The sequence below is a fragment of the Schistocerca nitens genome, chromosome 7 (genome assembly GCF_023898315.1).
Source record: "Schistocerca nitens isolate TAMUIC-IGC-003100 chromosome 7, iqSchNite1.1, whole genome shotgun sequence".
NCBI classification, from domain to species: Eukaryota; Metazoa; Arthropoda; class Insecta; order Orthoptera; family Acrididae; genus Schistocerca; species Schistocerca nitens.
In genome coordinates this window covers 176034663-176062050 of record NC_064620.1, presented here as the reverse complement: position 1 = coordinate 176062050, position 27388 = coordinate 176034663, and the positions used below count along the sequence as shown (strand labels likewise).

The 27388-nt window shown below is 44.1% G+C and overlaps 1 protein-coding gene across 3 annotated transcripts in view; it reads right to left on the bottom strand.

The window, feature by feature from the left end:
- Positions 1-27388, bottom strand: part of LOC126195328 (RNA-binding protein fusilli) — a 1033937-nt gene that overhangs the window by 105660 nt on the left and 900889 nt on the right. The window lies entirely within an intron of this gene.

The window sequence follows — 27388 nt, the reverse complement described above, 5'->3', positions numbered from 1 at the left end:
AGCTTAATTTCCGATTTTCTCTTGTGAATAGTATTAATATAAGGCATTTTTGATGGTTCTCTCTGTAATACAAATCCGAATTTTCTTAACCAGTTTGATCTTTCCCTTGGATTTTTTAATGTTCAGTGGCAACTTATTCCTCTATAACGAGTAAAAATTTCTTTAGAGAATATTTTCCAGATTTTTCTTCAACTCGTTACATCACTCCTACACGTAATTTCAGATCGTTAAACTGTAGACTTAGCAGACACGTTTATATTAATAGTACGAAAATATCGACTATGGACACAACACTTGGAGGTGAAACAATTTTGTGTAAATCCAGGAAAATTTTGTTCTTCGGGCATGAAACGGCTCACAAGTTCAGCGACTAAGTTACATAAAACGGCAACGTAAGAATCTTGCCACGCTCCGAACATGACGAGCCCTATAAGGGCTCTTGTATCATACACTGAAGAGGCTGTAAACCCCATGATACGAGATACTTTATTATACCTGAAGACGTCCCTCTTCCGCGGGTGAGCGCATTGTGCCAAGAACCGGAAACACTTTGCCCCAGCGCGGAAGCGGAGCTGCTGCTGTAACGGCCACAGCGTCCATTCATATGCGTGATGGTATTTACAAGTGCAGGCAGCGCTCCCGGAATGACAATCAGCCATTGTTCCCGCGCTCTGGCAGCGCACCACCGCATAATTCCACCAGAAAGTCGCAGGTCAGGTTCAGAGCTCGCTTCCGTTTAGGTTCCGACCAGACCCTGAATTACTGCCTGCTAGTACTACGATAGGGAGTCTAACCATATTCAGTTTTCAATACCAGACTTAACAATGCGCTTTTTGAAAAATTGTCGTTTGCTTCATACGTTTTGATTAAAAAACAGCCCGTTCACTACAAACAATTATTTTTTATAATTAATCGGATAAATACATTGTGTTATCTGCAATCGCAAGTTTTCTTTTCCCTCTAGCAGGAACTGCACTATGTCGTCGAGCCTAATGCTCTTTCATTCCAAATGTGGCGTCCCTATCAATTCGAAATGCCATATAACACATGTAAAATTTGCTACAGTTTGGCCGTAAACAATGAAAAGTATAAGGACATCCACATGATTACTACAAAGAATCTGTTAGATTTCGGTTACATGATAAACCACACCCAAGTCTGAAAGCTGTGGATTCAATTAAGTGCCTATGAATGACAAACATTTTGAACTGGAACGATCACAGGGATGATGTTGTGGGGAAGGGAAACCAACGACTGCATTTTACAGGCAGAATAGTCAGAAGGTGCAATGGGTCTACTAAAGAGACTGCTTACACTACACTTCTCTGGCCTTTGCTAAAGTACTGCTGCGCACTATGGGATCCTTACCAGACTGGATTTTTCCATTTCGAATTTTCTTCTTTTAGTTATTTGTGTGTTAATTAGTGTGGCTTTTTCTAACTTTATTAGAACGTATGGTTTTTGGTTATATTCAAATTCTAAATGCTCCAAATAAGGTAGACGAGGACATCGAAGAAGTTCAAATGAGGGCTGTTCGTTCTGTACTGTCCCGAAATAGGAACGGATATGATACGCGAATTGGGATGGCAATCACTGAAACAAGACGTTTTTCGTTGTGGCAAAATCTTTCCACGAAATTTCAATCTCCAAAGTTCTCCCCCGAATACGACAATATTTTATTGACCACTCCTACATAAGAAGAAATAATCATTGAAACAAAATAACAAAAATCAGAGCTCGCACGGAAAGATTCATTTTTCCCTCACGTTGTTACTGAGTGGAACGGGAGAGAAATAGTGTGAAAGCGGTTAGATGAACCCCCTGCCAGGCACTTAAGTGTGAATTCAAGAGTTGTCACATAGCTGTAGCTCTCCACGCTACTCTGTCTTGCGCAACTCTTTTCGTATCTGGATAACTACTACACCCATCATCCGCTTCAGTCCCTTCGTTGTAATAACGCCTTTTCCTAAATCGATCGTTTTTACCACCTCACATTTAACCTCGAATACCAAACTACTATTCCTTTATGCTTCAGAACATGCCCTATCAACATATTCATTCTTTGATCAACTTCTGCCATAAATTTCTTTTATCCCCAATACTATTTAGCGCCTCTTCATTAGTTATCCACCCCACCTACTTAATCTTCTGAATAATTCTGTAGCAACGACATTGCAAAAGCTTCTTTTCACTTCTTGACCATATAGAATTCCGTACAAGGAGATATTCCAAACAAAAGCTTCCAAAACTCTTTTCTCACTGAACTGTAAACTCCGAATTTCATCTCTTTGGCTTCCTTCACAAAATGCTCAATTACAAATCCGACTCTGATTACCTTCAGCCTGGTTTCCGTGCGAGCTGCTGACAGCCTTTCGCTCCCTGTATTTTGTACCTTCCACCTTCGGAATTTCGAAAAGCGCATTCGAGTCAATACTGTTACACGCTTATATAAATACAGACACTGTTCTCTGTGCGTTTCGAACTAATAGGCGGATATTTTTATCAGAATTTCTCAATTCGAGAAATACTAAACTGTCAAACAATACGTCACTACGAGACGTAGCGTTTTATTTACGACAGAACTACAGAAAAGTAAAAGTGGAATTACTATTTCTCAAATGCTTTATAAGCAGGTATGAGGACCATTAGACAGTTTTCTCTCTGTCCAGCCTTGCGGCGGACTCTTCACGACTTTCGTTCCACAATTCTATTTCCGAAATCTTAAGTTTCCAATTTACAGTAACAGCTTTTTTTTCTAGTCAACCGAGTAAAGCACAAAACTGATTTTGTAAATCACTCGATATTCTGCACTAAGCTATCCCGACCGTACTCTCTGCTTTAAAAATGCGAGAAACAGACCGCATTCGACTTCTATCGACTTTCTCACCCTCAGCACATATTCGGGGCAAACTTAGTTCTAATTACATGAACAATCCACACGTTTGATCGTTAACCACGATTCCAGATCGTTTTCTTTGTGTGTATTAGCCCCTAGTCTTCTGATGTTCTAACAACAATAGATTACAGTTTCCTTTGATGATCGTTAGATTGTCTTATATGTCACTTGACCTATGATTATTTTCAACAGTCAGCGACAGGACCACTTCAACGACATTAGTGGGAACATGCTGTCAGGTATCAATTTTTTCAGGCACCTCGAGACAGTAACTGACCGAATATACGACCAGTTCGGTGATAATTTTGAAAAAATTATCGGCACCGTATAACGCATCAAACGGACGCATTGATTTACAAGCAACACACAAGGAGTGTTCGAAATATACTGCCTTATTTTCACAATTCGGCGTTTCTGAACAAGGGTTCATAGTTACACCACATGCTCTGACATTGTTGTTCTGTACAAAATAAATACAATATCAATGCAGGGGCATTTAACGTCTATACCCACTGCATTAATAGGACGATTAGAGCGCATACCTGCCCTTAAAGCGAATGCCCAGGAGCCGTGATGTTTCTGCCTCGTGGCGTGTTGAGGAAGACGACTGCCTCACTCCACTGGGTGGTCTCTCTCTGTGTTAATGTAGCTAGGTAGTGTGGTACTTGCTGAACTGTCGGTAAATTACTTACGAAGTATGAGCACCCACAAAGTAACACGGCAATGTCATGCTAATCGAGCAACATAAGTCTCGCCATTAAAATACCACAGTTCTACCCTACATCGTCTACACTCCAATTAACCTTTCTGACAGCTTGTTTCTCTGGATGTGCACTTCCAGTTCAAAGTTTAAAGTTTAAAACTCTCGGTATTTATCCCCCCCCCCCCTCTCTCTCTCTCTCTCTCTCTCTCTCTCTCTCTCCTCTCTCTCTCTCTCTCTCTCTCTCACACACACACACACACACACACACACACACACACACACACACACAGAGAGAGAGAGAGAGAGAGAGAGAGAGAGAGAGAGAGAGAGAGAGAGAGAGAGAGAGAGAGAGATAGAGAGAGAGAGAGAGAGAGAGAGAGAAGCTAGTGCGAGATTCACGAAATTTTCCTTCTGCTTCTCCTGAAGAAGCCAGTTCTCCTAGATGGAACTTTAAGGCAGTCACCAGCACGTCGTCAACAGGGTATGTCGTTAACAGAGACTTACAAAGCTATTACGCTAATCGGTGGGAAAGCATCAGAGTGAGAACTTTCCTCCTCTAGACACACTGCACTTGCTCATCTCATGAATACCACACAACACCTTTGGAAAACCCAACGACACAATATGAGGCAACTTGTCTCCAAGCAAGAAGCTTCCAACTTAAGGGTGAATGATGCAGGCGCCCTCTCTAGAGTCGTTCTTCTGGTCCCCGCAGACGGCTGTTACTTAAGAAACTAACTGCTTCGTTCTTAGCTCTTTTCTTAGACTAGTATACGTTCACAGCTATACAGTTAAAAATCACAGTCTTGGGAAACCGCTAGAAGTAGCTGGGATGTGGTTCTATCAAAGTACGTTAATGAAAAAAATGGTTCAAATGGCTCTGAGCACTATGGGACTCAACTACTGAGGTCATTAGTCCCCTAGAACTTAGAACTAGTTAAACCTAACTAACCTAAGGACATCACAAACATCCATGCCCGAGGCAGGATTCGAACCTGCGACCGTAGCGGTCTTGCGGTTCCAGACTGCAGCGCCTTTAACCGCACGGCCACTTCGGCCGGCGTACGTTAATCAGACGACTGCTAAATGCAAACACATCAATGTGACATTCTGTAGCGGCTAGTTCTTGTTTGTAGTTTTCGGATGGATCTCACTTTAACATCTTTATAAGCAGATTTATTAGCAAAGTCATATGGCGTCAGTAGTAACAGTTGGCAGTTGAGGTAGCCATAATAAGGCAGTTAACCCATCCAATTTACTTCCTTTAAAAATTATTGCTATAAACGGATGCTGACTTCAGCATTCGGATGGAGGACTGTTACTTTTGCTTGTCAGATGTGTTGGGACTGTGCCAGTTACGTCTCTGAATAGGACGTGTAAACATGCTCCAACTAATCTCTCAACCCAGAAGGGCACTGGTAGAAGTCACCTTCCCAGAGATACGGTGAGGCACTGCAACGGGTAGCAAGCGTCGAGCACCTAGAAAGGACGTATCAGCGAGCACCGACAGGAGTTCGAATCGGAACCACACGAGAAGAGCTATCGCTGACGAAAGTTCGTATTCGTTGAAACGCATACATGCTTCTTAAACAAAACCTCTCGTCAATCCGGAAGTTGGTTTGAACACCTCAGTTACATGGATAAATGTTTCACCGATGTCATTTCGTGTCAAATTCGTATGTACTTTCGAGTTTTCGACTACTGTGCCGTCAACTGAAGTCAGTCGTGCGCTACTTGATTTGATTGGCCAAATTATGTTATGAAGACGTCATGAAATCACGGATCTTCTATACGTTCACGTATATAATAGACGAACATTGGTAGCGATGCTGATTACGTTGGTGATGGATAGCTCAGCTTACTTCTTTGCCTACCACGTCGGTGTTATATCCCGCGTTCCTCAAATCGTTTGTACCAGCCGCCCAGTATGCATAAATTCCAAAACTCTCACACCATCCCTCTAATTTAATTCGGTGGTCTAAAAAAGGGTTTAATACAGTATCTGCCCAGGCTTCTGCCCACTTTATTTGTTACATCTCCAAAGAAAAGGGACTGCTACTGCCTTTTTATCTTGTGGTGATTTAGTACATCCGTGTTTTCATTTCTTAGAGATGGCTAACTTACTATCTCGTTCCCTGTAGCCGTTCCTCCGGAATACTTTTTTCAGATACCTAAACTCTTCACCCAGGTGGTCCTGCAAGAAACGATTTTAGGTCTACGTATCAACATGTTTAAAACCGCTTTCTGTTGGACTGAGTGACGAAAGCACTGCGCACTGATACGTACGTCAGCTTGCGGTAGCTGCCGGTACACAGTGGTCGAGCTGCCAATCTGATTCTCGTTCAAACAATAAAAAGGGCACTCTTCTCCCTCGATGAGCGGTGAACTTCGTATTTGCGGGCATACTAGTCATATCACCAATGAACGGATGGAGAGTTTCGATACCACCTGGCAAAATCGTAAAGGTGTCCTCAACATAACGAAAGAAGCGGACAGCATGAAGAGAAGCTGAATTTAACGAGTTTTCTTCTATATTCTCCGTAACGAAAACTGCCACTGCTGGGAACAGTAGGACTAACGTGCCAGTTATTTTATAAAATTTGCAAGCATATAAAATGTACGTAGTTGTCAAAATACGGCAAAACAATGATAGTCTCGGGAGGGAAGAAGATAACTAATAACTTTAATCTCTCTTCCACAGGTACTTTTGTGAACAATAAGACCACATCCAAACTGACCACAATTTCGTCTGGTTTGAGTCCGAGTTCTTTAATACGAATTAGTAATATGATGTCCTCGGCAACTAACCATTCGCTGTAGTAACTTTGTTAGATATTTCGCTACCCTGCAGACTGAAAAATCTACAGCAGTTATAGTCAGCCTGGTCCCTACTGCCCACTAATGGGCGTTCCAGCTTTCTTTCGTTTTCGTAAAAATTTGACAAAGTATCTGGTAAGTAATTATTAACATATGCTATTACTTGCTTTTACTTGCTGTTAACTTATAAATTTTTCAAAGTAAATTTACTTCCCTACTTTATAAATCACCATTACTGTGGAACTAGTGGGCGATTAGAAAATTTTGCTAACCACAGAGATAGAAAAGTTGGCGGTAGGTGAAAAGGTTGTCTACCCCTTGTCTACAGCATTAACCGTATGTCGGAATGGAACGCCTTCTTTGAACACTATGCAAACAATACAGCTTTTGCGGCTTTGGGGGGGGGGGGGGGCGGGAGGAGGAGGAGATTAGTGTTTAACGCCCTGTCGACAACGAGGACATTAGAGACGAAGCACAAGCTCGGATTAGGGAAACTGGAACGTACTTGACTCCGGCTCGTAAAAATAAAGACTGCTGTTTTAATGCTCCCCCATTTTATGTATGGCATTGAGTCTATATATTTACTGTGTTTCCCCTCTTATGCAAGCACGATCTCCACACATCCCACAAAGCAGGGAGATGAGACCGGCAAGTCATCAAGAGATTTCAGAGTTACTTTACAAAAACCTATTGTGGAAAACGGCGGTCAGTGCACAAGGAAACAGAATTCTCTGCACTGACCGCCGTTTTCCACAAACTTACTTTGATGTATATTCTCTGGACAGAAACTGTTGTGTCAAGGTATGTGCCTTACGGGGAAGTCACTAACTACCACATTATTCTCAGTGCACACTGTTGCGTCGTAATGGAATGAATGGCCTGTGCAACAGTGCACAAAACGCAGCAATTTTATGTCTTATAGACGCTAGAGAGAAATTACACAAACTTTGGTTTCACAAGACAGGAGCACCTGTTAACGGACTATTATTATTATTATTATTATTAAACTTACTTTGATGTTTGCATACTCTGTTATTCAGTTAACAAAAAGCACTAAAAAGCACAGGGAACATAGATGTTTATTACATCAAACAAAGTAGTTGAGTGGTCTTCCAACATGAAATAGCGTGAAGTCGTAATAACCGATGTGAGGCCCGCCACCTCTCATCACCTTGTATATGCTTATTCATCGTTCCAAGGAACAATAGTAACTAACAGAGCAGCATGAAAGGACGATTAATCATGGTTGAGAGGGGGAGGTGTTAGGGAGAGGGAGGCTAAGGCGCGACCAAGGAGAGCGAGAGAGCGGGGGGTGTGTAATATTGGTTGGGGCATTAAATTCTAGTATCCCATACTGGTGAGAATAATGGAAAACGTTTCAATCGTTCAGCGAAATATGTCACTACAGAAAGGACAGTGAGAATTTTCCTAAAACACAGGGTGTTCGGAAATTCCCGTTATAAACTTCTAGGACTTTCAGATGGGAGTGAGTACGAATTATTTTGAATAGGAATCGATGTTCGGAAGCGGTGCGGCGGTTTCAGTTCAGTTGTGTATGTCATACACTTCTGCCTGAGAAATTGAATAAGCGTGATGCATTACAATTATTAGGTAACAATTCGAAAGGAAATGTAGCGAAACATCCATTTATCACTTAAGCACATTGTTTGTATTAACACTTAAACATTGCGTGTTTACATTATTCCAAAACAAAAAAGAACCCAGCATACTAAACGTACAGAACAGTACTGATGCATTACTACGGCGGCTCTATTTGGCGACAACCAATGTTGTCACAGACATTGCATCTATGAAGAATTTTCTGATACACGCTATCCTACCACCTGCCTCTTAAAATTTCTAGTGCAGCGACCAAAAGTCGTGCCAGCAGATCTTCGGGTGTCTCTAAAGGAGTCTCGTATATCAAACTTTACATATGATGCCATACACGATAAGTGATATCAGATGACCGTCTGACGTAGTACGTCATGCTGTCTACCCTGTAGCATACCAGGCAAAGAAGCTCTGAGACTTTCCCTTCCCCTCTACAGACAGGGGCGTGTTACACATCTGAACTCAAACCATCGTAGAACGGAAATGGTATACGTTTCCAGACATGGGTTCCTTTTCAAAATATTATGTATTCACTTCCCTCTGTAAGTCCTAGATGGTTTTAACGGGAATATATGAGCACCCTGTAAATCAATCAAAAAGTGGGCTACCCTGTTAACAGACAATCACGAAAGACATTCAGCTGGAAGTAAGGTCGTGAGAGGTTAATAGAAAGGAACGATAGACTATCCAATCGAAATCTCAAATGATGCCCCTTTTCCAAACCTAATTTTCCAAACGAAATCTACAAACCGAACCCCGAGAGCAATATGTTCTTCGAAACTACCTAGTCCGTCATTTTTCAGGAAGCGCCAAAAGCTTAACTTGTCGACGCGGTGAAAGACCCCGACTGCATGCAAGCAGTTCAAGTCTGCGCGTCTTGCATCGCAACACGTGTTCCGCAGTATTGAAGTTTGCAACACGAAATGGAATTAAAACAAATCCACTCCTCTGTACATGACAGTACATAAAAAGCCATCACAAGAAGAGGTACAGATTTTATCATCCAATTTGCGGCCTTCATCGATGCTTTCCCTCCCTCCCCGAGCGAGATGACTTCTCGCAAGAACAACGTGTGGGTGTGCGTGAGGGGAAGCGGTGCACGGTGGAACAATGAAACAGGAGGTTAAAATGCGAGTAGTGGTTCGAACCCATACAGGAATGTGTATGAGTGGATTTTTCCCTTATTTTATGTAAATAGTTTAGGTTGATAAATTCAATTACAATGAAACTTTATTCAAATCATCGCTTTTTCTTCGTGTTACTGACCAGGTTTTACTGACGCCACTGAGTAGCCAGGATAGAAGGCTTTAAGTTCCAGTAAATTTTAATTTCATGAGCGACAGGTGCGGAGCCGGTAAGTGAGTACGCTTGAGAGCTGGTTGGACAACTATAGATAACTTGTAGCGGCCTGGGGCATAAAATTTTCAGTGATGGTGGAACAAATTAACGTCCCTGACCGCCATTAACATCGAATTAAAATGGAAGCTGCCTATCGTCTGCTTACACAGCATAGTGGGAATACATTTTCGAACTCCAATCTGTGACGTGAACATCAACAGCTTGATATTTGAAAGATATTCTTATGCAGTATTTGGTAAACAATAGGGGCTTGGCCGCACCGGTCTATAGAACTTTTATGCATTACCTGATGATGTGTATCTCTTACTATCTCTTATAGCAAAACGTGAAGATTCCTCTTATTTGCGAGGTAGTTACAATCATAAACTACTTGTCATAAATCACGACAGGAAGCCGATACTGACTTTCGACACGACTGCACTACTGAATAATCGTAGTCGTACCATTTCTCTGGATCAAAGGCAACATCAAGGTTAACATCCTGGCACGATTAGTTTTGTCACCAGGACGCAAGGCAACGGGTCTCTCTTGACAAATTTTAGAAGATAGGTTCTCCTCCTCGTCTACCACTACCACCACCACCACCGTCATAGCGGGAAGTAGAAGTACCAAAAAGAAGACGCAGGAGTGAAATCTTCTGTCAAAGCAGTGCGAGCTTTCCTGGAACAAGGCGTCCTATGTGTGTACGCAAACACGCCATCACGGCTTCCTCATTAGGCGTGGAGCCACCTGCGCCTATTTGCATTCCGGCACCGGCACCGGCGCCTGCGGCACACTTGTCAGGCACTCCGCGCGTCACGGCTTCACCGTGGCCATCGCACTATCAGTTAGTTACGCCTCCTCATCCTTTCTGCAAGGGAGAAATTACTTACACATCAGACCATCTCTCTGGTCTAGAGGCTAGCTAGTCCCAAGTTCTGTTCCCGCGTCCACTCAGTCTCCTGAGGCTAGGAGAAATGTTTTTGTTAATAAGCAGCAAAGCCGTCGATGTGGCGTCAAGCAGACAGGCTTGTGCCACACGGTTGCTAGAAAAACTGATCACTTGTTGTTCAAAAAGTCTTACTTATTGAAGCGTTTCAGGCCAGGCCACCACCAAGAAGGAAAGTCTTCATACACAGACGCACCTTATGTCACATTATTTAATTATTTTATCTGTGCCCCCACTCGCTACTATCACACGTACAGTAGCATACTACGCATTACGAGCTACTTTCATATTCACAATTTCCAGAGTTATGAAGGGCCATTCCTCCCCTACACCTTGTATTGTATTTTATTGTATTGAACTGTGGACTAGAAACGACTGAGAGGTTTCTCGTCCCCGCCGTAGCCCTCAGTGGTGCACAACCCCACAATAGGCTACAGCAGTCCACTCATCCCACCGCCGACCCACACCGAACCCACGGTTATTGTGCGGTTGGGCCCCCAGTGGACCCTCCCGGGAACGTCTCATACCAGACGAGTGAAACGCCAGTGTCTGCGCGATAGAGTAATGATGGTTTACGCGTACGTGGAGAAAGTGTTTGCGCAGCAATCGCCGACGTAACTGATACGGAATAAGGGGAACCAGCCCGCATTCGCCGATGCAGATGGAAAACCGCCTTAAAAACCATCCACAGACTGGCCTGCACACCGGACCTGGACACTAATCCGGCGGGCGGGCGGATTCGTGCCAGGGACCGGAACGCCTTCCCGCCCGGAAAGCAGTGTGTTAGACCGAACGGCTAACCGGCAGACCTCTTCATCTTGCTCAGTGCGTCCTCTAACGCTCCTTCGCAGCTCACTTGTGAAAACACTTTTCGAAATATCATACATGCTTGAGTACAAATGAGTTTTAGAGATGATATCTTCTAGTGACCTTGAGCTTACTGTAAATTAGACAACGTATGTTGCTTTATCTTGAGACGCGTCCTATATTTGTACATTTTATTGAGAAAGTGGATCGTATAGGCAGGACATGGTTAAAGAAGCTGTCTTAGCAAAGAGGGTAACCAAAGCACACGGCTGTGTACTGACGAAGTCTCTAGGAATAATAATCGTTTATTATAGGTACTGGAAGGAAGCTATGGTGCAATCACATAAAACTTGGAAGTTTAGAGATTACGTGGTTCCTTTTTTTTGCTGTTCCGTACGTCAGTCGATACGAAAAACGCTTAAAGGGTCACTTTGTTCTCAATCTGTCTGTCTGACTCTTAAGAACCCTTCTCTCACAAACGGGTAGACGTTATCAAGTTGAAATCTGTTACATATTAAAGTCTATGGTCCCTGTAGAAATGTAAGCTTCTATTTCAATGCAGTCAAAAGATACGGCTATTTACATCACATATTTTGCTATCATGGAAGTATCGATAACGATAAAACGCAAAAGTTGTCAAAATTATCGAAAGAGAGTTTGTGCTGAACCCCCGAAAACAAAGTATGCTCCTCTAGACATCAGAACAGAAAATTAAAATCTATGCATTTCGCAATGGGATCATGTAGTCATCCATGACAGAAAAATTAAGTAGCAGAAGGCAATGAGTAATTTATAAATTTGATCACTGGGGTCTTTTCATGTAACCAAAGGCCTATGGTGTCAAGGTAACTGGCAAAATTTCACGTAATACAATCTGGTAAAAAAAAATGGTTTACCAAATCTTCGTTACAAGACCCCAAAACAAGTCATCTGCTCAAGTCCTGAATGGATAAAGTAGTTTGGTCACATGATGGAGGAGCTGGAGAAGATTATCTACACTTAACATCCACAGTTAAAAAAATTACCATTGCGTCCTGTATTTGTCTGAAGTAGATTATAAAAGTTGTAATATATTTCTCAGGGTATTTAAACAAGCTAATCTTTTGTATAGCAATGACTACAGATTTCTTGATACTGGCGCTCGCTTGTGGGCTACTGCCCCAAACTAACTAAGGTATATGGTGTGGTGAGTGTAAAAATCAAGGCAACGCGTGTGGTCTGTGGTCTTGCACGCAGGGCCTGTAGACAGCAGAATCGGCAGCGTCAATATCAGGAGACCTCTGGCTGCCTAGGGAGCAGAGGTCGTCAACTTCCAGATAAGCCAGAGTCTTGCCTCAAGTAATCAGTATGGAGTTACTAACCAACAGCACAATGAGCGAGATATCTCACTGGATCTAAGTTAACACCACTCGCTTTTCGTATTTAACATTTCCTGCGCTGGCGCTGTCACATAATCTTATTTCTGCGTACAATTAAACAGTATTCTCGCAGTTTCAGAAAAATGCTGCTTCACAAGTTACAGCTCCAAAAGTTACAGTATACGTTGATCTAAAAGATATTAGTTACAGAGAGGCATGTTACAACGGCTAACAACTACTCATTCCACCTGTATGACTGTTTCCTGTCATATATTGTAGGAACTGACCGCTCAGTAATGAGTTATTCCAACTTATGCTAAACCAATGCGCTTGCTGATATACGTGCAAACTGCATTGTTTTTGTATATTATTCCTACAGAGTCGTCAGTATTTACTGTTTAATCGATTTCTGTCGTCACAATAACCACCTTTAGAATGTGCTGGTGCAATAGCTGTGTATTATTTCGCGTTCAACTAAACGAGAAGTAGAGTTCCAGTTTTGACGCTGAATGTAACTGAACACGCAAGGACTCAATATACTGTCTTTCCAGTAATATGTTTGCTTTGAGGACCTAGACTGAGACTACATTGCAAAGCACTGCCGCACTGTACAATGAACTCTGGGCTACGAAAGATCTTTGCTGCCCTCATTTCCTCAAATAACGTGCAAAAATAAACAATAGAGTAAAGTATTGAATTACTTTGTGCGTTTCGTTCTTAGCATCTTACCTACTACGCAACACAGTGACAAAATTTTACATCTCAACTAACTAGAATTGTTCTAACTCGAGTACATATATGGAGTTTGCCTCCCATGTTCACTAAATGTGACGAGACAACCAAGATATGAGTATCATTGAGAAATAACACAGACTGGCTCCAGAAAACATTACGTAAGACAGAATCGAACGTCTCCAAAATATAAACCCACCAAACTGGGAAACTTAATGTTCTCCCAAGGCACTAAAGAGCCTTTTGTAATTAAACTTGTCAATGATGCTTCAAAGATGAATTAATGAGAGATCGATTTGGAAACAAAAGTAATTATAAAAATTAAGAAGAAGACCAATTATGAAAAAAATTTACAGTTTCATCTCCAGGGAGCTCTATTGGCGGCGGAATGAAATTAAATATGAGGCTGATCTCTCTCAGGGTCCGATATCTATATACTGGATGGCAGTAGTCTCAAAACAGCCTCCAGGAATAGACCCTACCACCAGTGTACGGCATTGACGCCTCTTGTCTCCAATGGAATCCGTGTCTAGATACCAAACAAGCCTCCACACTGGGTTTGCTGTTTTACAGCGTTTTGTGGATAAATTCTGGGCTTCCGGCAACGCTGTGTTTGTGAGCCTCTCATACACACTCAAAACAGATCCATTTCAACAACTTGCATTTATCGCTACCAAATGGCAATCCACTGTTTCCTTTGCTGGATTGTTCTTAAGTAGGATGTAAACCACCTCCAATATCTAACGACGTAAAAGCAATTAACTTACAAAGATTTGGGAAAATGCAACAGTTATTATGGTAATGACAAGCAAGGTCTCTCAGAGGACCAGTAAAAGTAATGCTGCCTTCAACCCAAAGGTTGTTACTAGGAATGGACCTGCTAGAGATGGTACGCCCTTGTCTTCCTCCGAGCTATAAAGTGCCCTACCCAGCCACAAAGATGGCGGAGCTCAAAGCAACAAAAGACGAAAGAAAACATCTTGGGATCGACTGGGAATCGATCCGTGGATCTGCCACTTACCCATTTAGCCACCCAAAGCACTAGTCTGGATTGGAAGAAAAGTTGCGCTGTTAGTAAGGAAGAGAGAGAGCCATTCTGACCAAATGACTGTTCGAATCCACCGAATACGAGCGTGCCGGTCACTTGAGGCGTTATTTTACGCGAAGTTGGTCCAGCCGGTTTCGGGGACGTTTCGCTGCTGCTCTCAAGGTGTCCTTGCCTCAGCTGCGCCCTCGCGCTGGCTGGCGGGCTTACCTGGCGCGGTGTGACGTGCGTGGCCGGCGCCGTCGTCTGCTGGCTGCCGTCTGGTGGCGACTGAGGCCGCCCGTGGCGGCTGCAGACCACGCCGCGACGCGCCGCCCCGCTTATCGCTCCAGCCTGCTCGACCCGGCCGGGCCCGCAGCAGCCACGCCGCCTTATCACGCGCACCCTCCCGCCAACACACACGTCACGACAAGAAGCACGTATCATACCAGCGCCAGTGTCTCAAAATCTGAAGACACTAGTCGAATGCGGAAACCCAGCCAAGTGCCAGAGCGCAATATATTTTTAATCTGGAATGCCTCATACCCGGGGTATGTCTATCATCCTGAATCCCAATGTTATTCTCAATGGAACTTAACACCTTAGGTCAAATCCTTAGAAAGGAAACAGCTAAGTACTCTGCGTTTTTTGTTGTCATGGGTCTCTCTCAAGTGGTTTCGTGCGGTACGCCACAGCATCCCTCTTACGTGCCAAACTGTTCACCCAAGACTGTCGTTTACACCCGAACATGCTCAATTATTTGTTCCTCCTTTAGAGCTCTTACCCTCCGCAGTTCACTCTAGTAACACTGTAGTTAGTTCCTCATGTCGTAATGTGTATCCTCTCATCCTGTCCCCCCTCCTACTGTTTCCCACACACTCCTTTTCCCGTTCATTCTGCGGAAACTTTGTTTCTTATCAGTCTAATTAATTCTCAGCACTCTTCTAGGAGACGAAAAATCAAACACTTCGATTCTCATCCTTCCCGGCCATTCTCTGCCCACCATTCAATTCCACAGAATGCTGCGCTCTAAACGTACATTTTCAAAATATTGTTCCTCAAAAGAAGGCCTATATTTTACATTTTTCTCCTTTTGAGATCAAAGCTCTCATTGCCTGTGTGCTACGCTCCCTTTTAGGTCTTTGCTTCACCTGGCACGTGGTATTTTGCTTCCAAGATAGCAGAATTCCTTCACCTCGTCTATTTCGTGGTCTGTCGCTAATCTCACTTTTGCTAGTCCTCACTACTTTCGTATTTCTTCGCTTTATTCTCAATCCATATTTTGTGCTCATTACACAGTGTCCGCCCCGGTAGCTGAGTAGTCAGAGCGACATAATGTCAATCGTAAGGGCCCGGGTTCGATTCCCGGCTGGGTCGGAGATTTTCTCCGCTCGAGGACTAGGTGGTGTGTTGTCCTAATCATCATCATTTCATTCCCATCGACGCGCAAGTTGCCGAAGTGGTGCCAAATCGAAGACTTGCACCCGGCGAACGCTCTACCCGACTGGAGGCCCTAGTCATACGACTTTTTTCTTTTCATTATTACACAGTCATTCCACACAACAGGTGCCGTATTCTTTCTCACTTTCATAGATGGCCCCAGAATTGTCAACGAATCTGACCACAGATATCTTTTCTGTCAGATTAACCCCACGCTTTAACCTTTTTCTGTTCCCGTAATTGCAACCATGCACCTACATCCCTGTCCGAAGTCCTGATTCTTATATTGCATTTCATTCTAAGATGTGATTAATAATTACCGACTCAAAAAGCTTGATGTTACTGTGGCATCGAATGATACATCACCTGAAGAACTACAAAATGATAGAGGCTTATACAAATCTCGGCGATGGTTCGGTCCCCAACGGGGTTAACAAATATCGCGCGTAAATCAGAGCATGATAAAAACGTTTTAGAAGCAGCAAGTAACCAGTATCTAGTATGACTTACTTCCCCCTTTGATACAGTCTTAAAATGTTCTCATTAGTAAACATGTTTTGTTTTCAAGCACTATCTGACTTAACATCTGAGTTCATCAGTCCCCTAGACTTAGAACTAGGTAAACCTAACTAACCTATGGACATCACACACATCCATGCCCGAGGCAGGATTCGAACCTGCGACCGTAGCAGCAGCGCGGTTCCGGACTGAAGTGCCTAGAACCGCTCGGCCACAGCCGCCGGCCCTAAATAGATCCACTCCAAAATATTCCAACGCGATTAACACTGATAACATTGTGCATTTAATATATGCAGCTGATGAATAAACTGTCACTTATTTGCAGTAACACCACGTGCCACCTACAGGTTTCACTTGCACCCCAGAGACGCTACTACTCCATCTTGCACTCCACAGACACTATTGCTGCAGACTATATTAAGGTATTTGAAGCACTTTCAACTAATGCTATTTGTTGCAAATGAACAGTGCCCAGTGTGCAGCAGGCTCTATAATCATCGGAGTGACAGTCAACGATGGAAGACGCTCCCCAGCGATAGTGAACCGAGGTTCAGTGCAGGGTCGTTTACTTCTTCCGCATCGAAGTAATATATCCGCAATAGGAACGGGGAGGGTGAGTTGGAGTAGTAGTCGTTGTCTTCGGTCTGAATAATTACTGTAACCTACATACACTTGTGTCTGCTAACTATATTCAAAAGTCTCGATCTTCCCCCACATTTACTTCCACTATCGCTCTGACAATTCATTGATGCCTCAGGATGTGTCCCTGTCAACTGATCCTTTTATTTAAGTTGTGCTATATTTTTTTCCTCTGTTAGAATCAGTACCTCGTTAGTTACTGGATCTACTTATCTAATCTTAACTATTCTTCTTGAACACCACACTGTGATAGCTTGTACTAGGCACAAGGCAATATTTACGCAATAGTGTCCTTATGCGATGAGACTGACAGAGGACAATCACCACTTAAATCATAAGGGGATGCTTCGACATGATTAAAACGCTGCTCTGAACATGGAGGCATGTACAGCTACTTGGTGGGTATGACAGAGACTATGGCCGAGGTGAAATGTGAGGCACTACCCTTCATCTAAGGTCAACACAGAAGCCAAAGAATAGTGAGAGGTGGCTGCAAACACTGAATCATCGTATTAATAACAACAACGGATAGCTGGGTAAAAACTAATGCGCACCAAATGGCATTTTCTCCCAGTATTCTGACGCTGAAAGCGCTGCTTTTGAAATTAGTACACTCCTTGGTTATTTTTCGATCTAGTTATGGAGCAAAGAGACAACTGAAATTTTCTTCGATTCAGTCCTAACCCTCGTGATTCGCTATAACTACGTCCAACTGTATCAAATACTGTTTTGCATTCAGACGGTCAGGAGACTGTAACCTTATTTTTGTTAACATAAGACACATCAAAAGGCTTCAACAACACCTAAAACTCGCTGCGGTATAGACAATGTTCTGTGACCTCGAGTACCCGTCACTACATATTATGCCTTTCTTTCGATATCACAGAAGATGCAGTTTCTCCGTAATTGTAGATTACTGGTAATACATCCATAGAGGCCCGAGGTTAAGCTGAGGGATGTTGCCCTGGCTGTTTCATGTACGAATGACAGTTACAATAACAACTAGATGCCATGTATAAGTAATTTTGAACAAGGACAATTAATATGGCCCCTTCCTTTACAGTTTACGTGCAGTTAACGGGGTAGTGCTCTACTGTCCTCAACGTTAGGATTTAGTCCAGTGTACTTCGAGGTAAACGAAAATACACCAGAAACAAGGAAGTGACAAGAAAAGGATTGTATCCATGTATTCCAGTGTTGACCGTAAGTGATGTAATGAAACAAGGGAGGAAATAAGAGACTGGATGGACCAATGTAGAAATCCATAACAGAGACGGGAAGTCACTTGACCGTTTGAGAAATTCAAATTACAAGTCTATCGACGCTGTAGCAGGTACAATCAGTAAATGTTATTAGTAAGGCTATTTCGACCACGAAGTTATGTATCCAGTCCATAAACGGGAGTATATAAAGGTAGCTGTGAACGTTTAGACAATTACTTAGGACACTATACACGGTCAGGAAATGTTGCTTTCCAATACGGAGAAGAACAGGTTCTGGGAGATGACGTTATGTAGTGAGGTGGCGCTATCAGTCCACGGCAATTCCGGTCTGTGGTGGTTGCATCCCGTTTCACGGAAAACGCCACCACAATCATGCGCGAAAGACAGCAGAAACATTTTACAAATTTCTTAATAGTGAAAGCACCATTTCGCACCCAGACGCATCGTTTTAATGTACACACAGCATCTAAACCTGACAATGCGCCACCAGCAAGATTCACAGAAATACTCTGATTTGTTACATTAGTAACGAAAATATACATGTGTGTATCAGTTTAACGATTGGAGACGTAGGTACAAAAGACTGATATCTGGCACAAGAAGCCAGGAAAGAAACGACAGACACGTCATCGTTTTTCAAAATATGGTTCAAATGGCTCTGAGCACTATGGGACTTAACATCTGAGGTCATCAGTCCCATAGAACTTAGAACTACTTAAACCTAACTAAGCTAAGGACATCACACACATCCATGCCCGAGGCAGGAATCTAACCTGCGATCGTTGCAGTCGAGAGGTTCCCGACTGAAGCGCCTAGAACCGCTCGGCCACCGCGGCCGGCACATCGTTTTTAAGTAAACAGACCGACGTTCTGTTTAAGGCTGCAATCTAGAGGAGGACACTTTGGAAGCAAATTTTAGAACTTTTATTTGACGATATCCTTTATGGGTTTTTGTTTTAATTTTTCGCCATTCGCTCACGACGAAACAACCAGAAAAGAAAACAACAGCTCGGATCGAAATCAACTTATCTCCGTATCCTACTATCACCGTGAGAGGCCATTCATTGAAAAGGGGATAAGAATGTGGGTAGGGGAAAAGGGAGGGAGAGAGGAAACTGCTCCTGTCAACGAAACAAAGGCATTTGGGTAAAAGCAACCGACACGACGCATTACTTTACGAAAATCTATACAAGCTGAGTCTGTAACGTTACCAAGAGAGTACAAAGAATCACTTTTGAACGGCTACAAATAACGACACGCTGTAAGATAGCGGCAATGTAATGAGGCAAATACGAAGTAAGTAGGTTAATACTTTCCCGTTCGTGCTTCCTGTGCAAGATACATCTAATACCTCGGAGGTGACAACGCCTTCACAAATGTGGCTGCTCTGAAATGAAAACGCATCCAGTTACGTAGCAGACATGGTTGATTACCTTCAGCCGTTCGTTTAACTAGCACTTTTTTTCTGCTACCGGTACTTCTGTCGCCAGAATGACTACTTCAATGCGCAGGGAAATAGCCGAGTATGAGTCTCTGTTTCGAACACCGTAGTAATATTCCATACAGATTTATGTACGCCTCTTTTCTTCACTTACGAAACTGCTTTGTGTACAGGGGGGTTACAATTAAACTTTAGTTACCTGAGTCCGTGTAGACGGTAAACTATTTACCGTATAGGTAACCCACTTTTATACACTCCTGGAAATTGAAATAAGAACACCGTGAATTCATTGTCCCAGGAAGGGGAAACTTTATTGACACATTCCTGGGGTCAGATACATCACATGATCACACTGACAGAACCACGGGCACATAGACACAGGCAACAGAGCATGCACAATGTCGGCACTAGTACAGTGTATATCCACCTTTCGCAGCAATGCAGGCTGCTATTCTCCCATGGAGACGATCGTAGAGATGCTGGATGTAGTCCTGTGGAACGGCTTGCCATGCCATTTCCACCTGGCGCCTCAGTTGGACCAGCGTTCGTGCTGGACGTGCAGACCGCGTGAGACGACGCTTCATCCAGTCCCAAACATGCTCAATGGGGGACAGATCCGGAGATCTTGCTGGCCAGGGTAGTTGACTTACACCTTCTAGAGCACGTTGGGTGGCACGGGATACATGCGGACGTGCATTGTCCTGTTGGAACAGCAAGTTCCCTTGCCGGTCTAGGAATGGTAGAACGATGGGTTCGATGACGGTTTGGATGTACCGTGCACTATTCAGTGTCCCCTCGACGATCACCAGTGGTGTACGGCCAGTGTAGGAGATCGCTCCCCACACCATGATGCCGGGTGTTGGCCCTGTGTGCCTCGGTCGTATGCAGTCCTGATTGTGGCGCTCACCTGCACGGCGCCAAACACGCATACGACCATCATTGGCACCAAGGCAGAAGCGACTCTCATCGCTGAAGACGACACGTCTCCATTCGTCCCTCCATTCACGCCTGTCGCGACACCACTGGAGGCGGGCTGCACGATGTTGGGGCGTGAGCGGAAGACGGCCTAACGGTGTGCTGGACCGTAGCCCAGCTTCATGGAGACGGTTGCGAATGGTCCTCGCCGATACCCCAGGAGCAACAGTGTCCCTAATTTGCTGGGAAGTGGCGGTGCGGTCCCCTACGGCACTGCGTAGGATCCTACGGTCTTGGCGTGCATCCGTGCGTCGCTGCGGTCCGGTCCCAGGTCGACGGGCACGTGCACCTTCCGCCGACCACTGGCGACAACATCGATGTACTGTGGAGACCTCACGCCCCACGTGTGGAGCAATTCGGCGGTACGTCCACCCGGCCTCCCGCATGCCCACTATACGCCCTCGCTCAAAGTCCGTCAACTGCACATACGGTTCACGTCCACGCTGTCGCGGCATGCTACCAGTGTTAAAGACTGCGATGGAGCTCCGTATGCCACGGCAAATTGGCTGACACTGACGGCGGCGGTGCACAAATGCTGCGCAGCTAGCGCCATTCGACGGCCAACACCGCGGTTCCTGGTGTGTCCGCTGTGCCGTGCGTGTGATCATTGCTTGTACAGCCCTCTCGCAGTGTCCGGAGCAAGTATGGTGGGTCTGACACACCGGTGTCAATGTGTTCTTTTTTCCATTTCCAGGAGTGCAGTAATGTTGTTTAGACGGCGCGCTGCAGGATTTGCCTTTTTACTGGTCTTAGCGTCATGCAGTTAGGCGCCGGTACTGACAGAGCGACGTAGGGTTGAAACACAAGCATCATAGTGCATTACAGTTGCAGACGATGAACATGGGTCTGGACAAGATGGGGCAGGGCTTTACTCGTAAAGCCATTTTGACAAAACAACAGCAATAATGCTGATCCTTTTCGCGAGTATCGACGCATTAAAGGAATACGAAGAGATTCTCTTTCCGCACTGGAGTTAAAGAACATGATACGAAAATTCGAGTTAACAGGTGATTTGGTAACTGTTCCTGGGAGAGACCGACGGCCAATTGCGTCACAAACAGATTAAGTTACTGTTGTCATGGCTGAGAATTCTGAAAGCAATGTGCGATCTTCAAGCAGTATACGAGCAGTGTCACGATAACTGAACATTCCAGGGTCACCCATTGTTTCGGGGAACATTTATGTTTAAGGGCGGTTTCTGACTCCCATGGATGCAGATAGTCGTCACACTGAACAACGTTTGTAGCCCAGAACATTAATATGGTACGTGATTAACAAATGCTACGTTCTCGTATGGAAATTAAAATGTATTTCTTTCAACGGTCTATACGTTGTTTCTCTTCCAATGTTTTCACAAAGTTATATTTCTACGATCTCTTGTTTGTCCTGGGGGCCCTGTCAAGTAGCATAGTTTAATTGTAACCACGCTCTATAAAATCTGGTACGAAGTTTCCTCTCTTCGTTACAGTTTACAAGTCTCACGTTTTGTAATCTTTCTATTATAGACTTTTTTTCCTCATCTTAAAACCCTTATATTTCCTTAAGAAAAGAAAACGTGGTCCGTAGTAGGCTATAATGTAGACGATCTTTATTTAAATCGTGGGATTAGCTAATTTCGACGACTTGTCTTTATCAAGTACATGTGTAATATCAAGTATTATATGTGGTAATTGCCAAATTACTTTTCACTACACATAAAATGTAGACGTTATATTCAATCCTAACAACTGGCAATTGGAGCACGTAATACGTAATATTATACACGTGTTTGAAAAATGACAATTCGTCGAAGTCAGCTAATTGCACGATTTAAATTAAGACTGTGTACACTACAGCCTACTGTGACAATGGTTTAAGCGCGTGATTTCAATCGCCTCAGATGGATTAGAGAACGCGACGAATGGTCAGGATGAAGTGAAACCCAGGTTCTAGAGTTCCTTGCAAAGTGGGACAGCGGCGTGTGCCCAGTTTACAGTGGAACGGTGGCTCTTGGAGCAACAAACTCCAGCGTCACAGCCAGAGCGAGTGATGCTGACATTTGCCGCACGTTTGTCGCGTGGCGGGGCCCTAGCAGCTGATAAGCTAAGACCTTTTGTCCCGGCTTTCTGGCGCTAACCAAGAGCATATGTCCTCAACTAGTGGGAAATGTCTCAAAATTCCAAGAGAATATATCACACAGTCAGAAGCAAGTCATTATTAACGTTCTAGAGAGCTCGTGGATGTGTAAGAACAGTGAGCGGCTCGTAGCCCTGAAAAACATTATTCGTTCGAAGCGAGCTGTTCCTTATTGTGACACTGGTTTACGCGCATGTTTCTGTTCGCATCCGAAGTACCACAGAACGCAACGACTGGTCAGATGTCAGCGACGTGCGCCCAGTTTACACGGAAACGATTGATGCCGGAGCAAGCTGTGCCAAATGCAACGGTACAAATAAAACCTTTAAGATTCTTTTCTATGTACCGTATTCAACAGTTTTTTCTATATAGATAAACTTATTAATAATCGAAATAAACGAGGCCGTGATCACTATGACTTTTTATGAAGAATGCGTGGCGGCAATAAAAACATAGTAAGTGATCTATGTAGTAAGTCCTCGACAGATTCCACACAAGGAATACTGTTAATGATCTGGTTGACGACAGGCATAGAATGACTAGCAACACGGTGTAAATTTAGAGCATAATGAAGAACGACTTCCTATTGGGAAGGATATACGTAGTTAAGACTAATTTGCACGTTATCGTTACCACCACCACCATTAATGGCGCAGTAAGGTGCAGTAAGGTGCAACTTCTACACATGCACAATATCAGGGTATTCTACGTCCGTCCGACCATCCATGCACCTTTTCGTGCAAAGCAGATTGATGGGCACGTACGTCTTTCTTCATGGCTCCAAAAAAATACGAAAATCACTTAGGGAGAGATCAGGACTGTACGAAGGATGTGTAACGGCTTTCCAGCGAAACTTCTGCAGCATACTCGAAGCTACCTTGGTACCAAGTGGGCAGGCATCTTACTGCGACGGAATGATGGCGACCCTCTACATTCCTCGGCGTTTGGACTTGACGGCGCGCTTCAATTTTTGCGTATTCACGTACCGCTGTGCGTTAAATGTGTTACCCTGTTCCACAAAGGCAGTGAGCAACTGGTTGACGAAAGGCATCACTCTGTCGCAGGATAGGCCGGCCGCGGTGGTCTAGCGGTTCTAGGCGCTCAGTCCGGAACCGCGGGACTGCTACGGTCGCAGGCTCGAATCCTGCCTCGGGCATGGATGTGTGTGATGTCCTTAGGTTAGTTAGGTTTAAGTAGTTCTAAGTTCTAGGGGACTTATGACCACAGATGTTGAGTCCCATAGTGCTCAGAGCCATTTGAACCATTTTTTTGTCGCAGGATAATCACCGATCATACGCCACGGTTGTATCGATAACGCTGCAGTAGTTTCGCTGGGAAGCCCTTAAACATCCTCCATACAGTCCTGATCTCTCCCCATGCGATTTCCGTATTTTTGGAGTCCTGAAGAAAGACATTCGTGGCCGCTGATTTTTTTTCGGACGAAGAGATGCATGCATGGGTACTATCATGCTTCCATAAGCGACCGTGAACTTTTTCCATCGAGGCACAGACCATCTTGTCTCACTGTGGGCGAAATATATTAACCATTGTGGTGATTATTTTTGAAATAATTAACAGTTTGCTACCTTTTTTCCTTCTGTCTTGTTTTCATTTGACTCCCCTTACACAAACACTTCGCAAGCCATTTTAGCAAGCATCTTTACCGTGCATATTAGAGGGGTGAATCCAACTGTTTGTCATTTACTGTATATCTCAAATGATCACAGCGCAATCTGTTTCTTAATTATATAAAACTGTTGAAGATACACTAATGAGGCAAAACATTATGAGCATCTGCTTAAAAGCCCGCTGGTCCACTTTGGAAAGCGATACAAAGAGCGATTCTGAGTGACATTGATTCGACATGTTCTAGGTCGGTTTCCAGAGGTATGTGGCACAAGATGACTACGCATGTGTCACACAATTCCGTAAATTACGGGCACGTGGTTTGTGGACGAGGATTTGGCGCCCTATAGAGTCCCAGATATGGTCCACTGTGCTTAAAAAAAAATCTTCAAATGTGTGTGAAATCTTATGGGACTGAACTGCTAAGGTCATCAGTCCCTAAGCTTACACACTGCTTAACCTAAATTATCCCAAGGACAAACACACACAACCATGCCCGAGGGAGGACTCGAACCTCCGCTGGGACCAGCCGCACAGTCCATGACTGCAGCGCTTAAGACCGCACGGCTAATCCCGCGCGCACTGTGCTTAAATCAGTGTGATTTTCGCCGCCAAGGCGTCAATGGTACGTCTCTATCAAGCTCCTCGAATCACTGTAGTGGTTCTCTGGTACATGATACATGAACAGTTATCCTGCTGGGTGTGGTACAGCCGTCGATGAAGACATCAAACATGAATGGATACAGGGGGTTAGCAATAACGGTCACGTAGTTCATAGCTGTCATGGCTCCTTCGATTAGTATCACCGGTCCCATGGAAGCCCACGTGAATGCCCTCAGTAGCCTAATAAGTTCGCCTTCAGGTTGCGTGCGTGGCACGGTGCACTTGTCGAGTAGTCGTTCGCCTGGATGATGGCTTATCCGAAGACGACCATCGACTCGATGTAGCAGCGAAAGTGATTCATCTGACCAGAAAATACGTTTCCATTAATCCACGGTCCACTCTTGATAATCCCGTGCCTTCTGCAGTCGTAAGTGACGATGGGTAAATACGGGAACACGCAGGGGCTGCCTCCTGTGCCTTCTCCAGGAATGTGTTCTGTCGTTAAACCTGCCCAGATCACAACCTTTTGTGCTTGACAGAGCGAGACATACAGCGACTTCTACGTTCTGTGATGAGTGCTGGACGTCCAACACCTTGTCGCCTATTCGTGTTTCCAGCGTCCTTGAACATGTTTTTTAGATGTTCACAACAGCAGCACGCTACGCCTTTTCCGAGATGCTCGTTCCCAAGCGCAAGGTCACACCAACCTGCTTTTTGTTGAAATCGCTCATATCAGTGGTTTTTCCATTATCGTCGTTAGAGTGACTCCTCATTTATCTCTGCTCTGCCTACATATATTCCTTACCGCGTCACATGTTCATTATCATTCTTGTAGTGATGAGTGGTTTTGGCTCATCATTGTACTTAAACATTTTTGTAGATGCTATTTTAGAGAGAGTGCATCTGTTGTGCGGTAAATGAGCGAAACTTCTTGCCGAGGTACTGAACTATGGATAGTTTTCATCTCTCTTAAAAGTTGTCAAGGAACAGAAGATAATTATATACGACTTAATTATTAGTTGGCTTTCAAGCTTTTCGTAAATAAGGCACGAATTCTTTTAAGTGTGGACGACAAAACTGTCAACTGGTAGCGCCGTTTTATCTTGTCCATCACCTAACCCAAGGATTAAATGCTCACAATATGCGTTTCGTCAGTAGTATTTATTGCACATGTAATATATTTCTCACTTTATTTCGAAAATATTCATTAGCTTCTTCCTCCCTCAGTACAATACCCTTATCAAGAGAACTTCCTTGCCGTTAAATACAAAACTTATTTTTATTTAATCTATAAATATATAAAGCAACATGTGTGTCCATACATACATATATACTGGATTTCCTCCGAAACTCCTGGAACGATTAAAAAAATAAAAAAGGCACACACAAACAGCAAACTTCAGGAGCATCAGCACTGAGGCTGTACAACCTCCTAGCTGAAACGGGGCAAAAATGTATATTTTTTCAGCCCTTGCGCGACAGGTGAGTTGTGGGAGTACTATCAGCCTATTTCACCAATCTGTTTTGCTGGGATTACGTTGTCAAATGGGCACAGCTGGGGGAAGATTGACATGGACAGAGGAGAGGATGGATAGTGAGAGGAAGAGACAAGTGGATGGACAGAGAGATGAGGGAATGAGGAGATAGAGAGAGGGGTCAGGGAGGGAAGGACAGAGGAAGAGAGGGGTCAGGGAGGGAAGGACAGAGGAAGAGAGGGGTCAGGGAGGGAAGGACAGAGGGAGAGAGGGGTCAGGGAGCAAAGGACAGAGGGAGAGAGGGGTCAGGGAGCAAAGGACAGAGGGAGAGAGGGGTCAGGGAGCAAAGGACAGAGGGAGAGAGGGGTCAGGGAGCAAAGGACAGAGGGAGAGAGGGGTCAGGGAGCAAAGGACAGAGGGAGAGAGGGGTCAGGGAGCAAAGGACAGAGGGAGAGAGGGGTCAGGGAGCAAAGGACAGAGGGAGAGAGGGGTCAGAAAAGGATGGACAAAGGAAAGGTAGGGAGAGAGGGGTCAGAAAAGGATGGACAGAGAAAAGATAGGGAGAGAGGGGTCAGAAAGGGATGGGCAAAGGAAAGGTAGGGAGAGAGGGGTCAGAAAGGGATAGACAGAGAGAAAGTAGCCAGGGAAGGATGGATAGAGGGAGAGAGAGTCAGGGAGGGATGAACAGAAAGAGTGGACATCTCTATCAAATGGATGAGAACTGCCTACAGAAACAAATATTTCTGTATTTTTGTAAGAAGAAAACGACAGTAGTATGGATCACAAAACAAGTAAAGAACTACAGAGAAAGAACATCATAGAATCAGAAATAACAGAAGAAACTTATGTAATACTAAAATACTATATTTAGAAGTCTTTCAAAGCAGAGGAAATAAACTGGGAATGGACGAAAGAAAGGAAAAGACAACATGGGGAGAAAATGACGGAGCACTGGAAAAACAGGAAACAACAACAACAACAAAGAAAGAAGAGGAACTGAAACTGTTACGTGATGCTAGTTGGTCAACACGAAAGAAATAAAGTAAATGCAAACTTTCTAAAAACACTGACCCCTCTATAAAACATTAGGAATG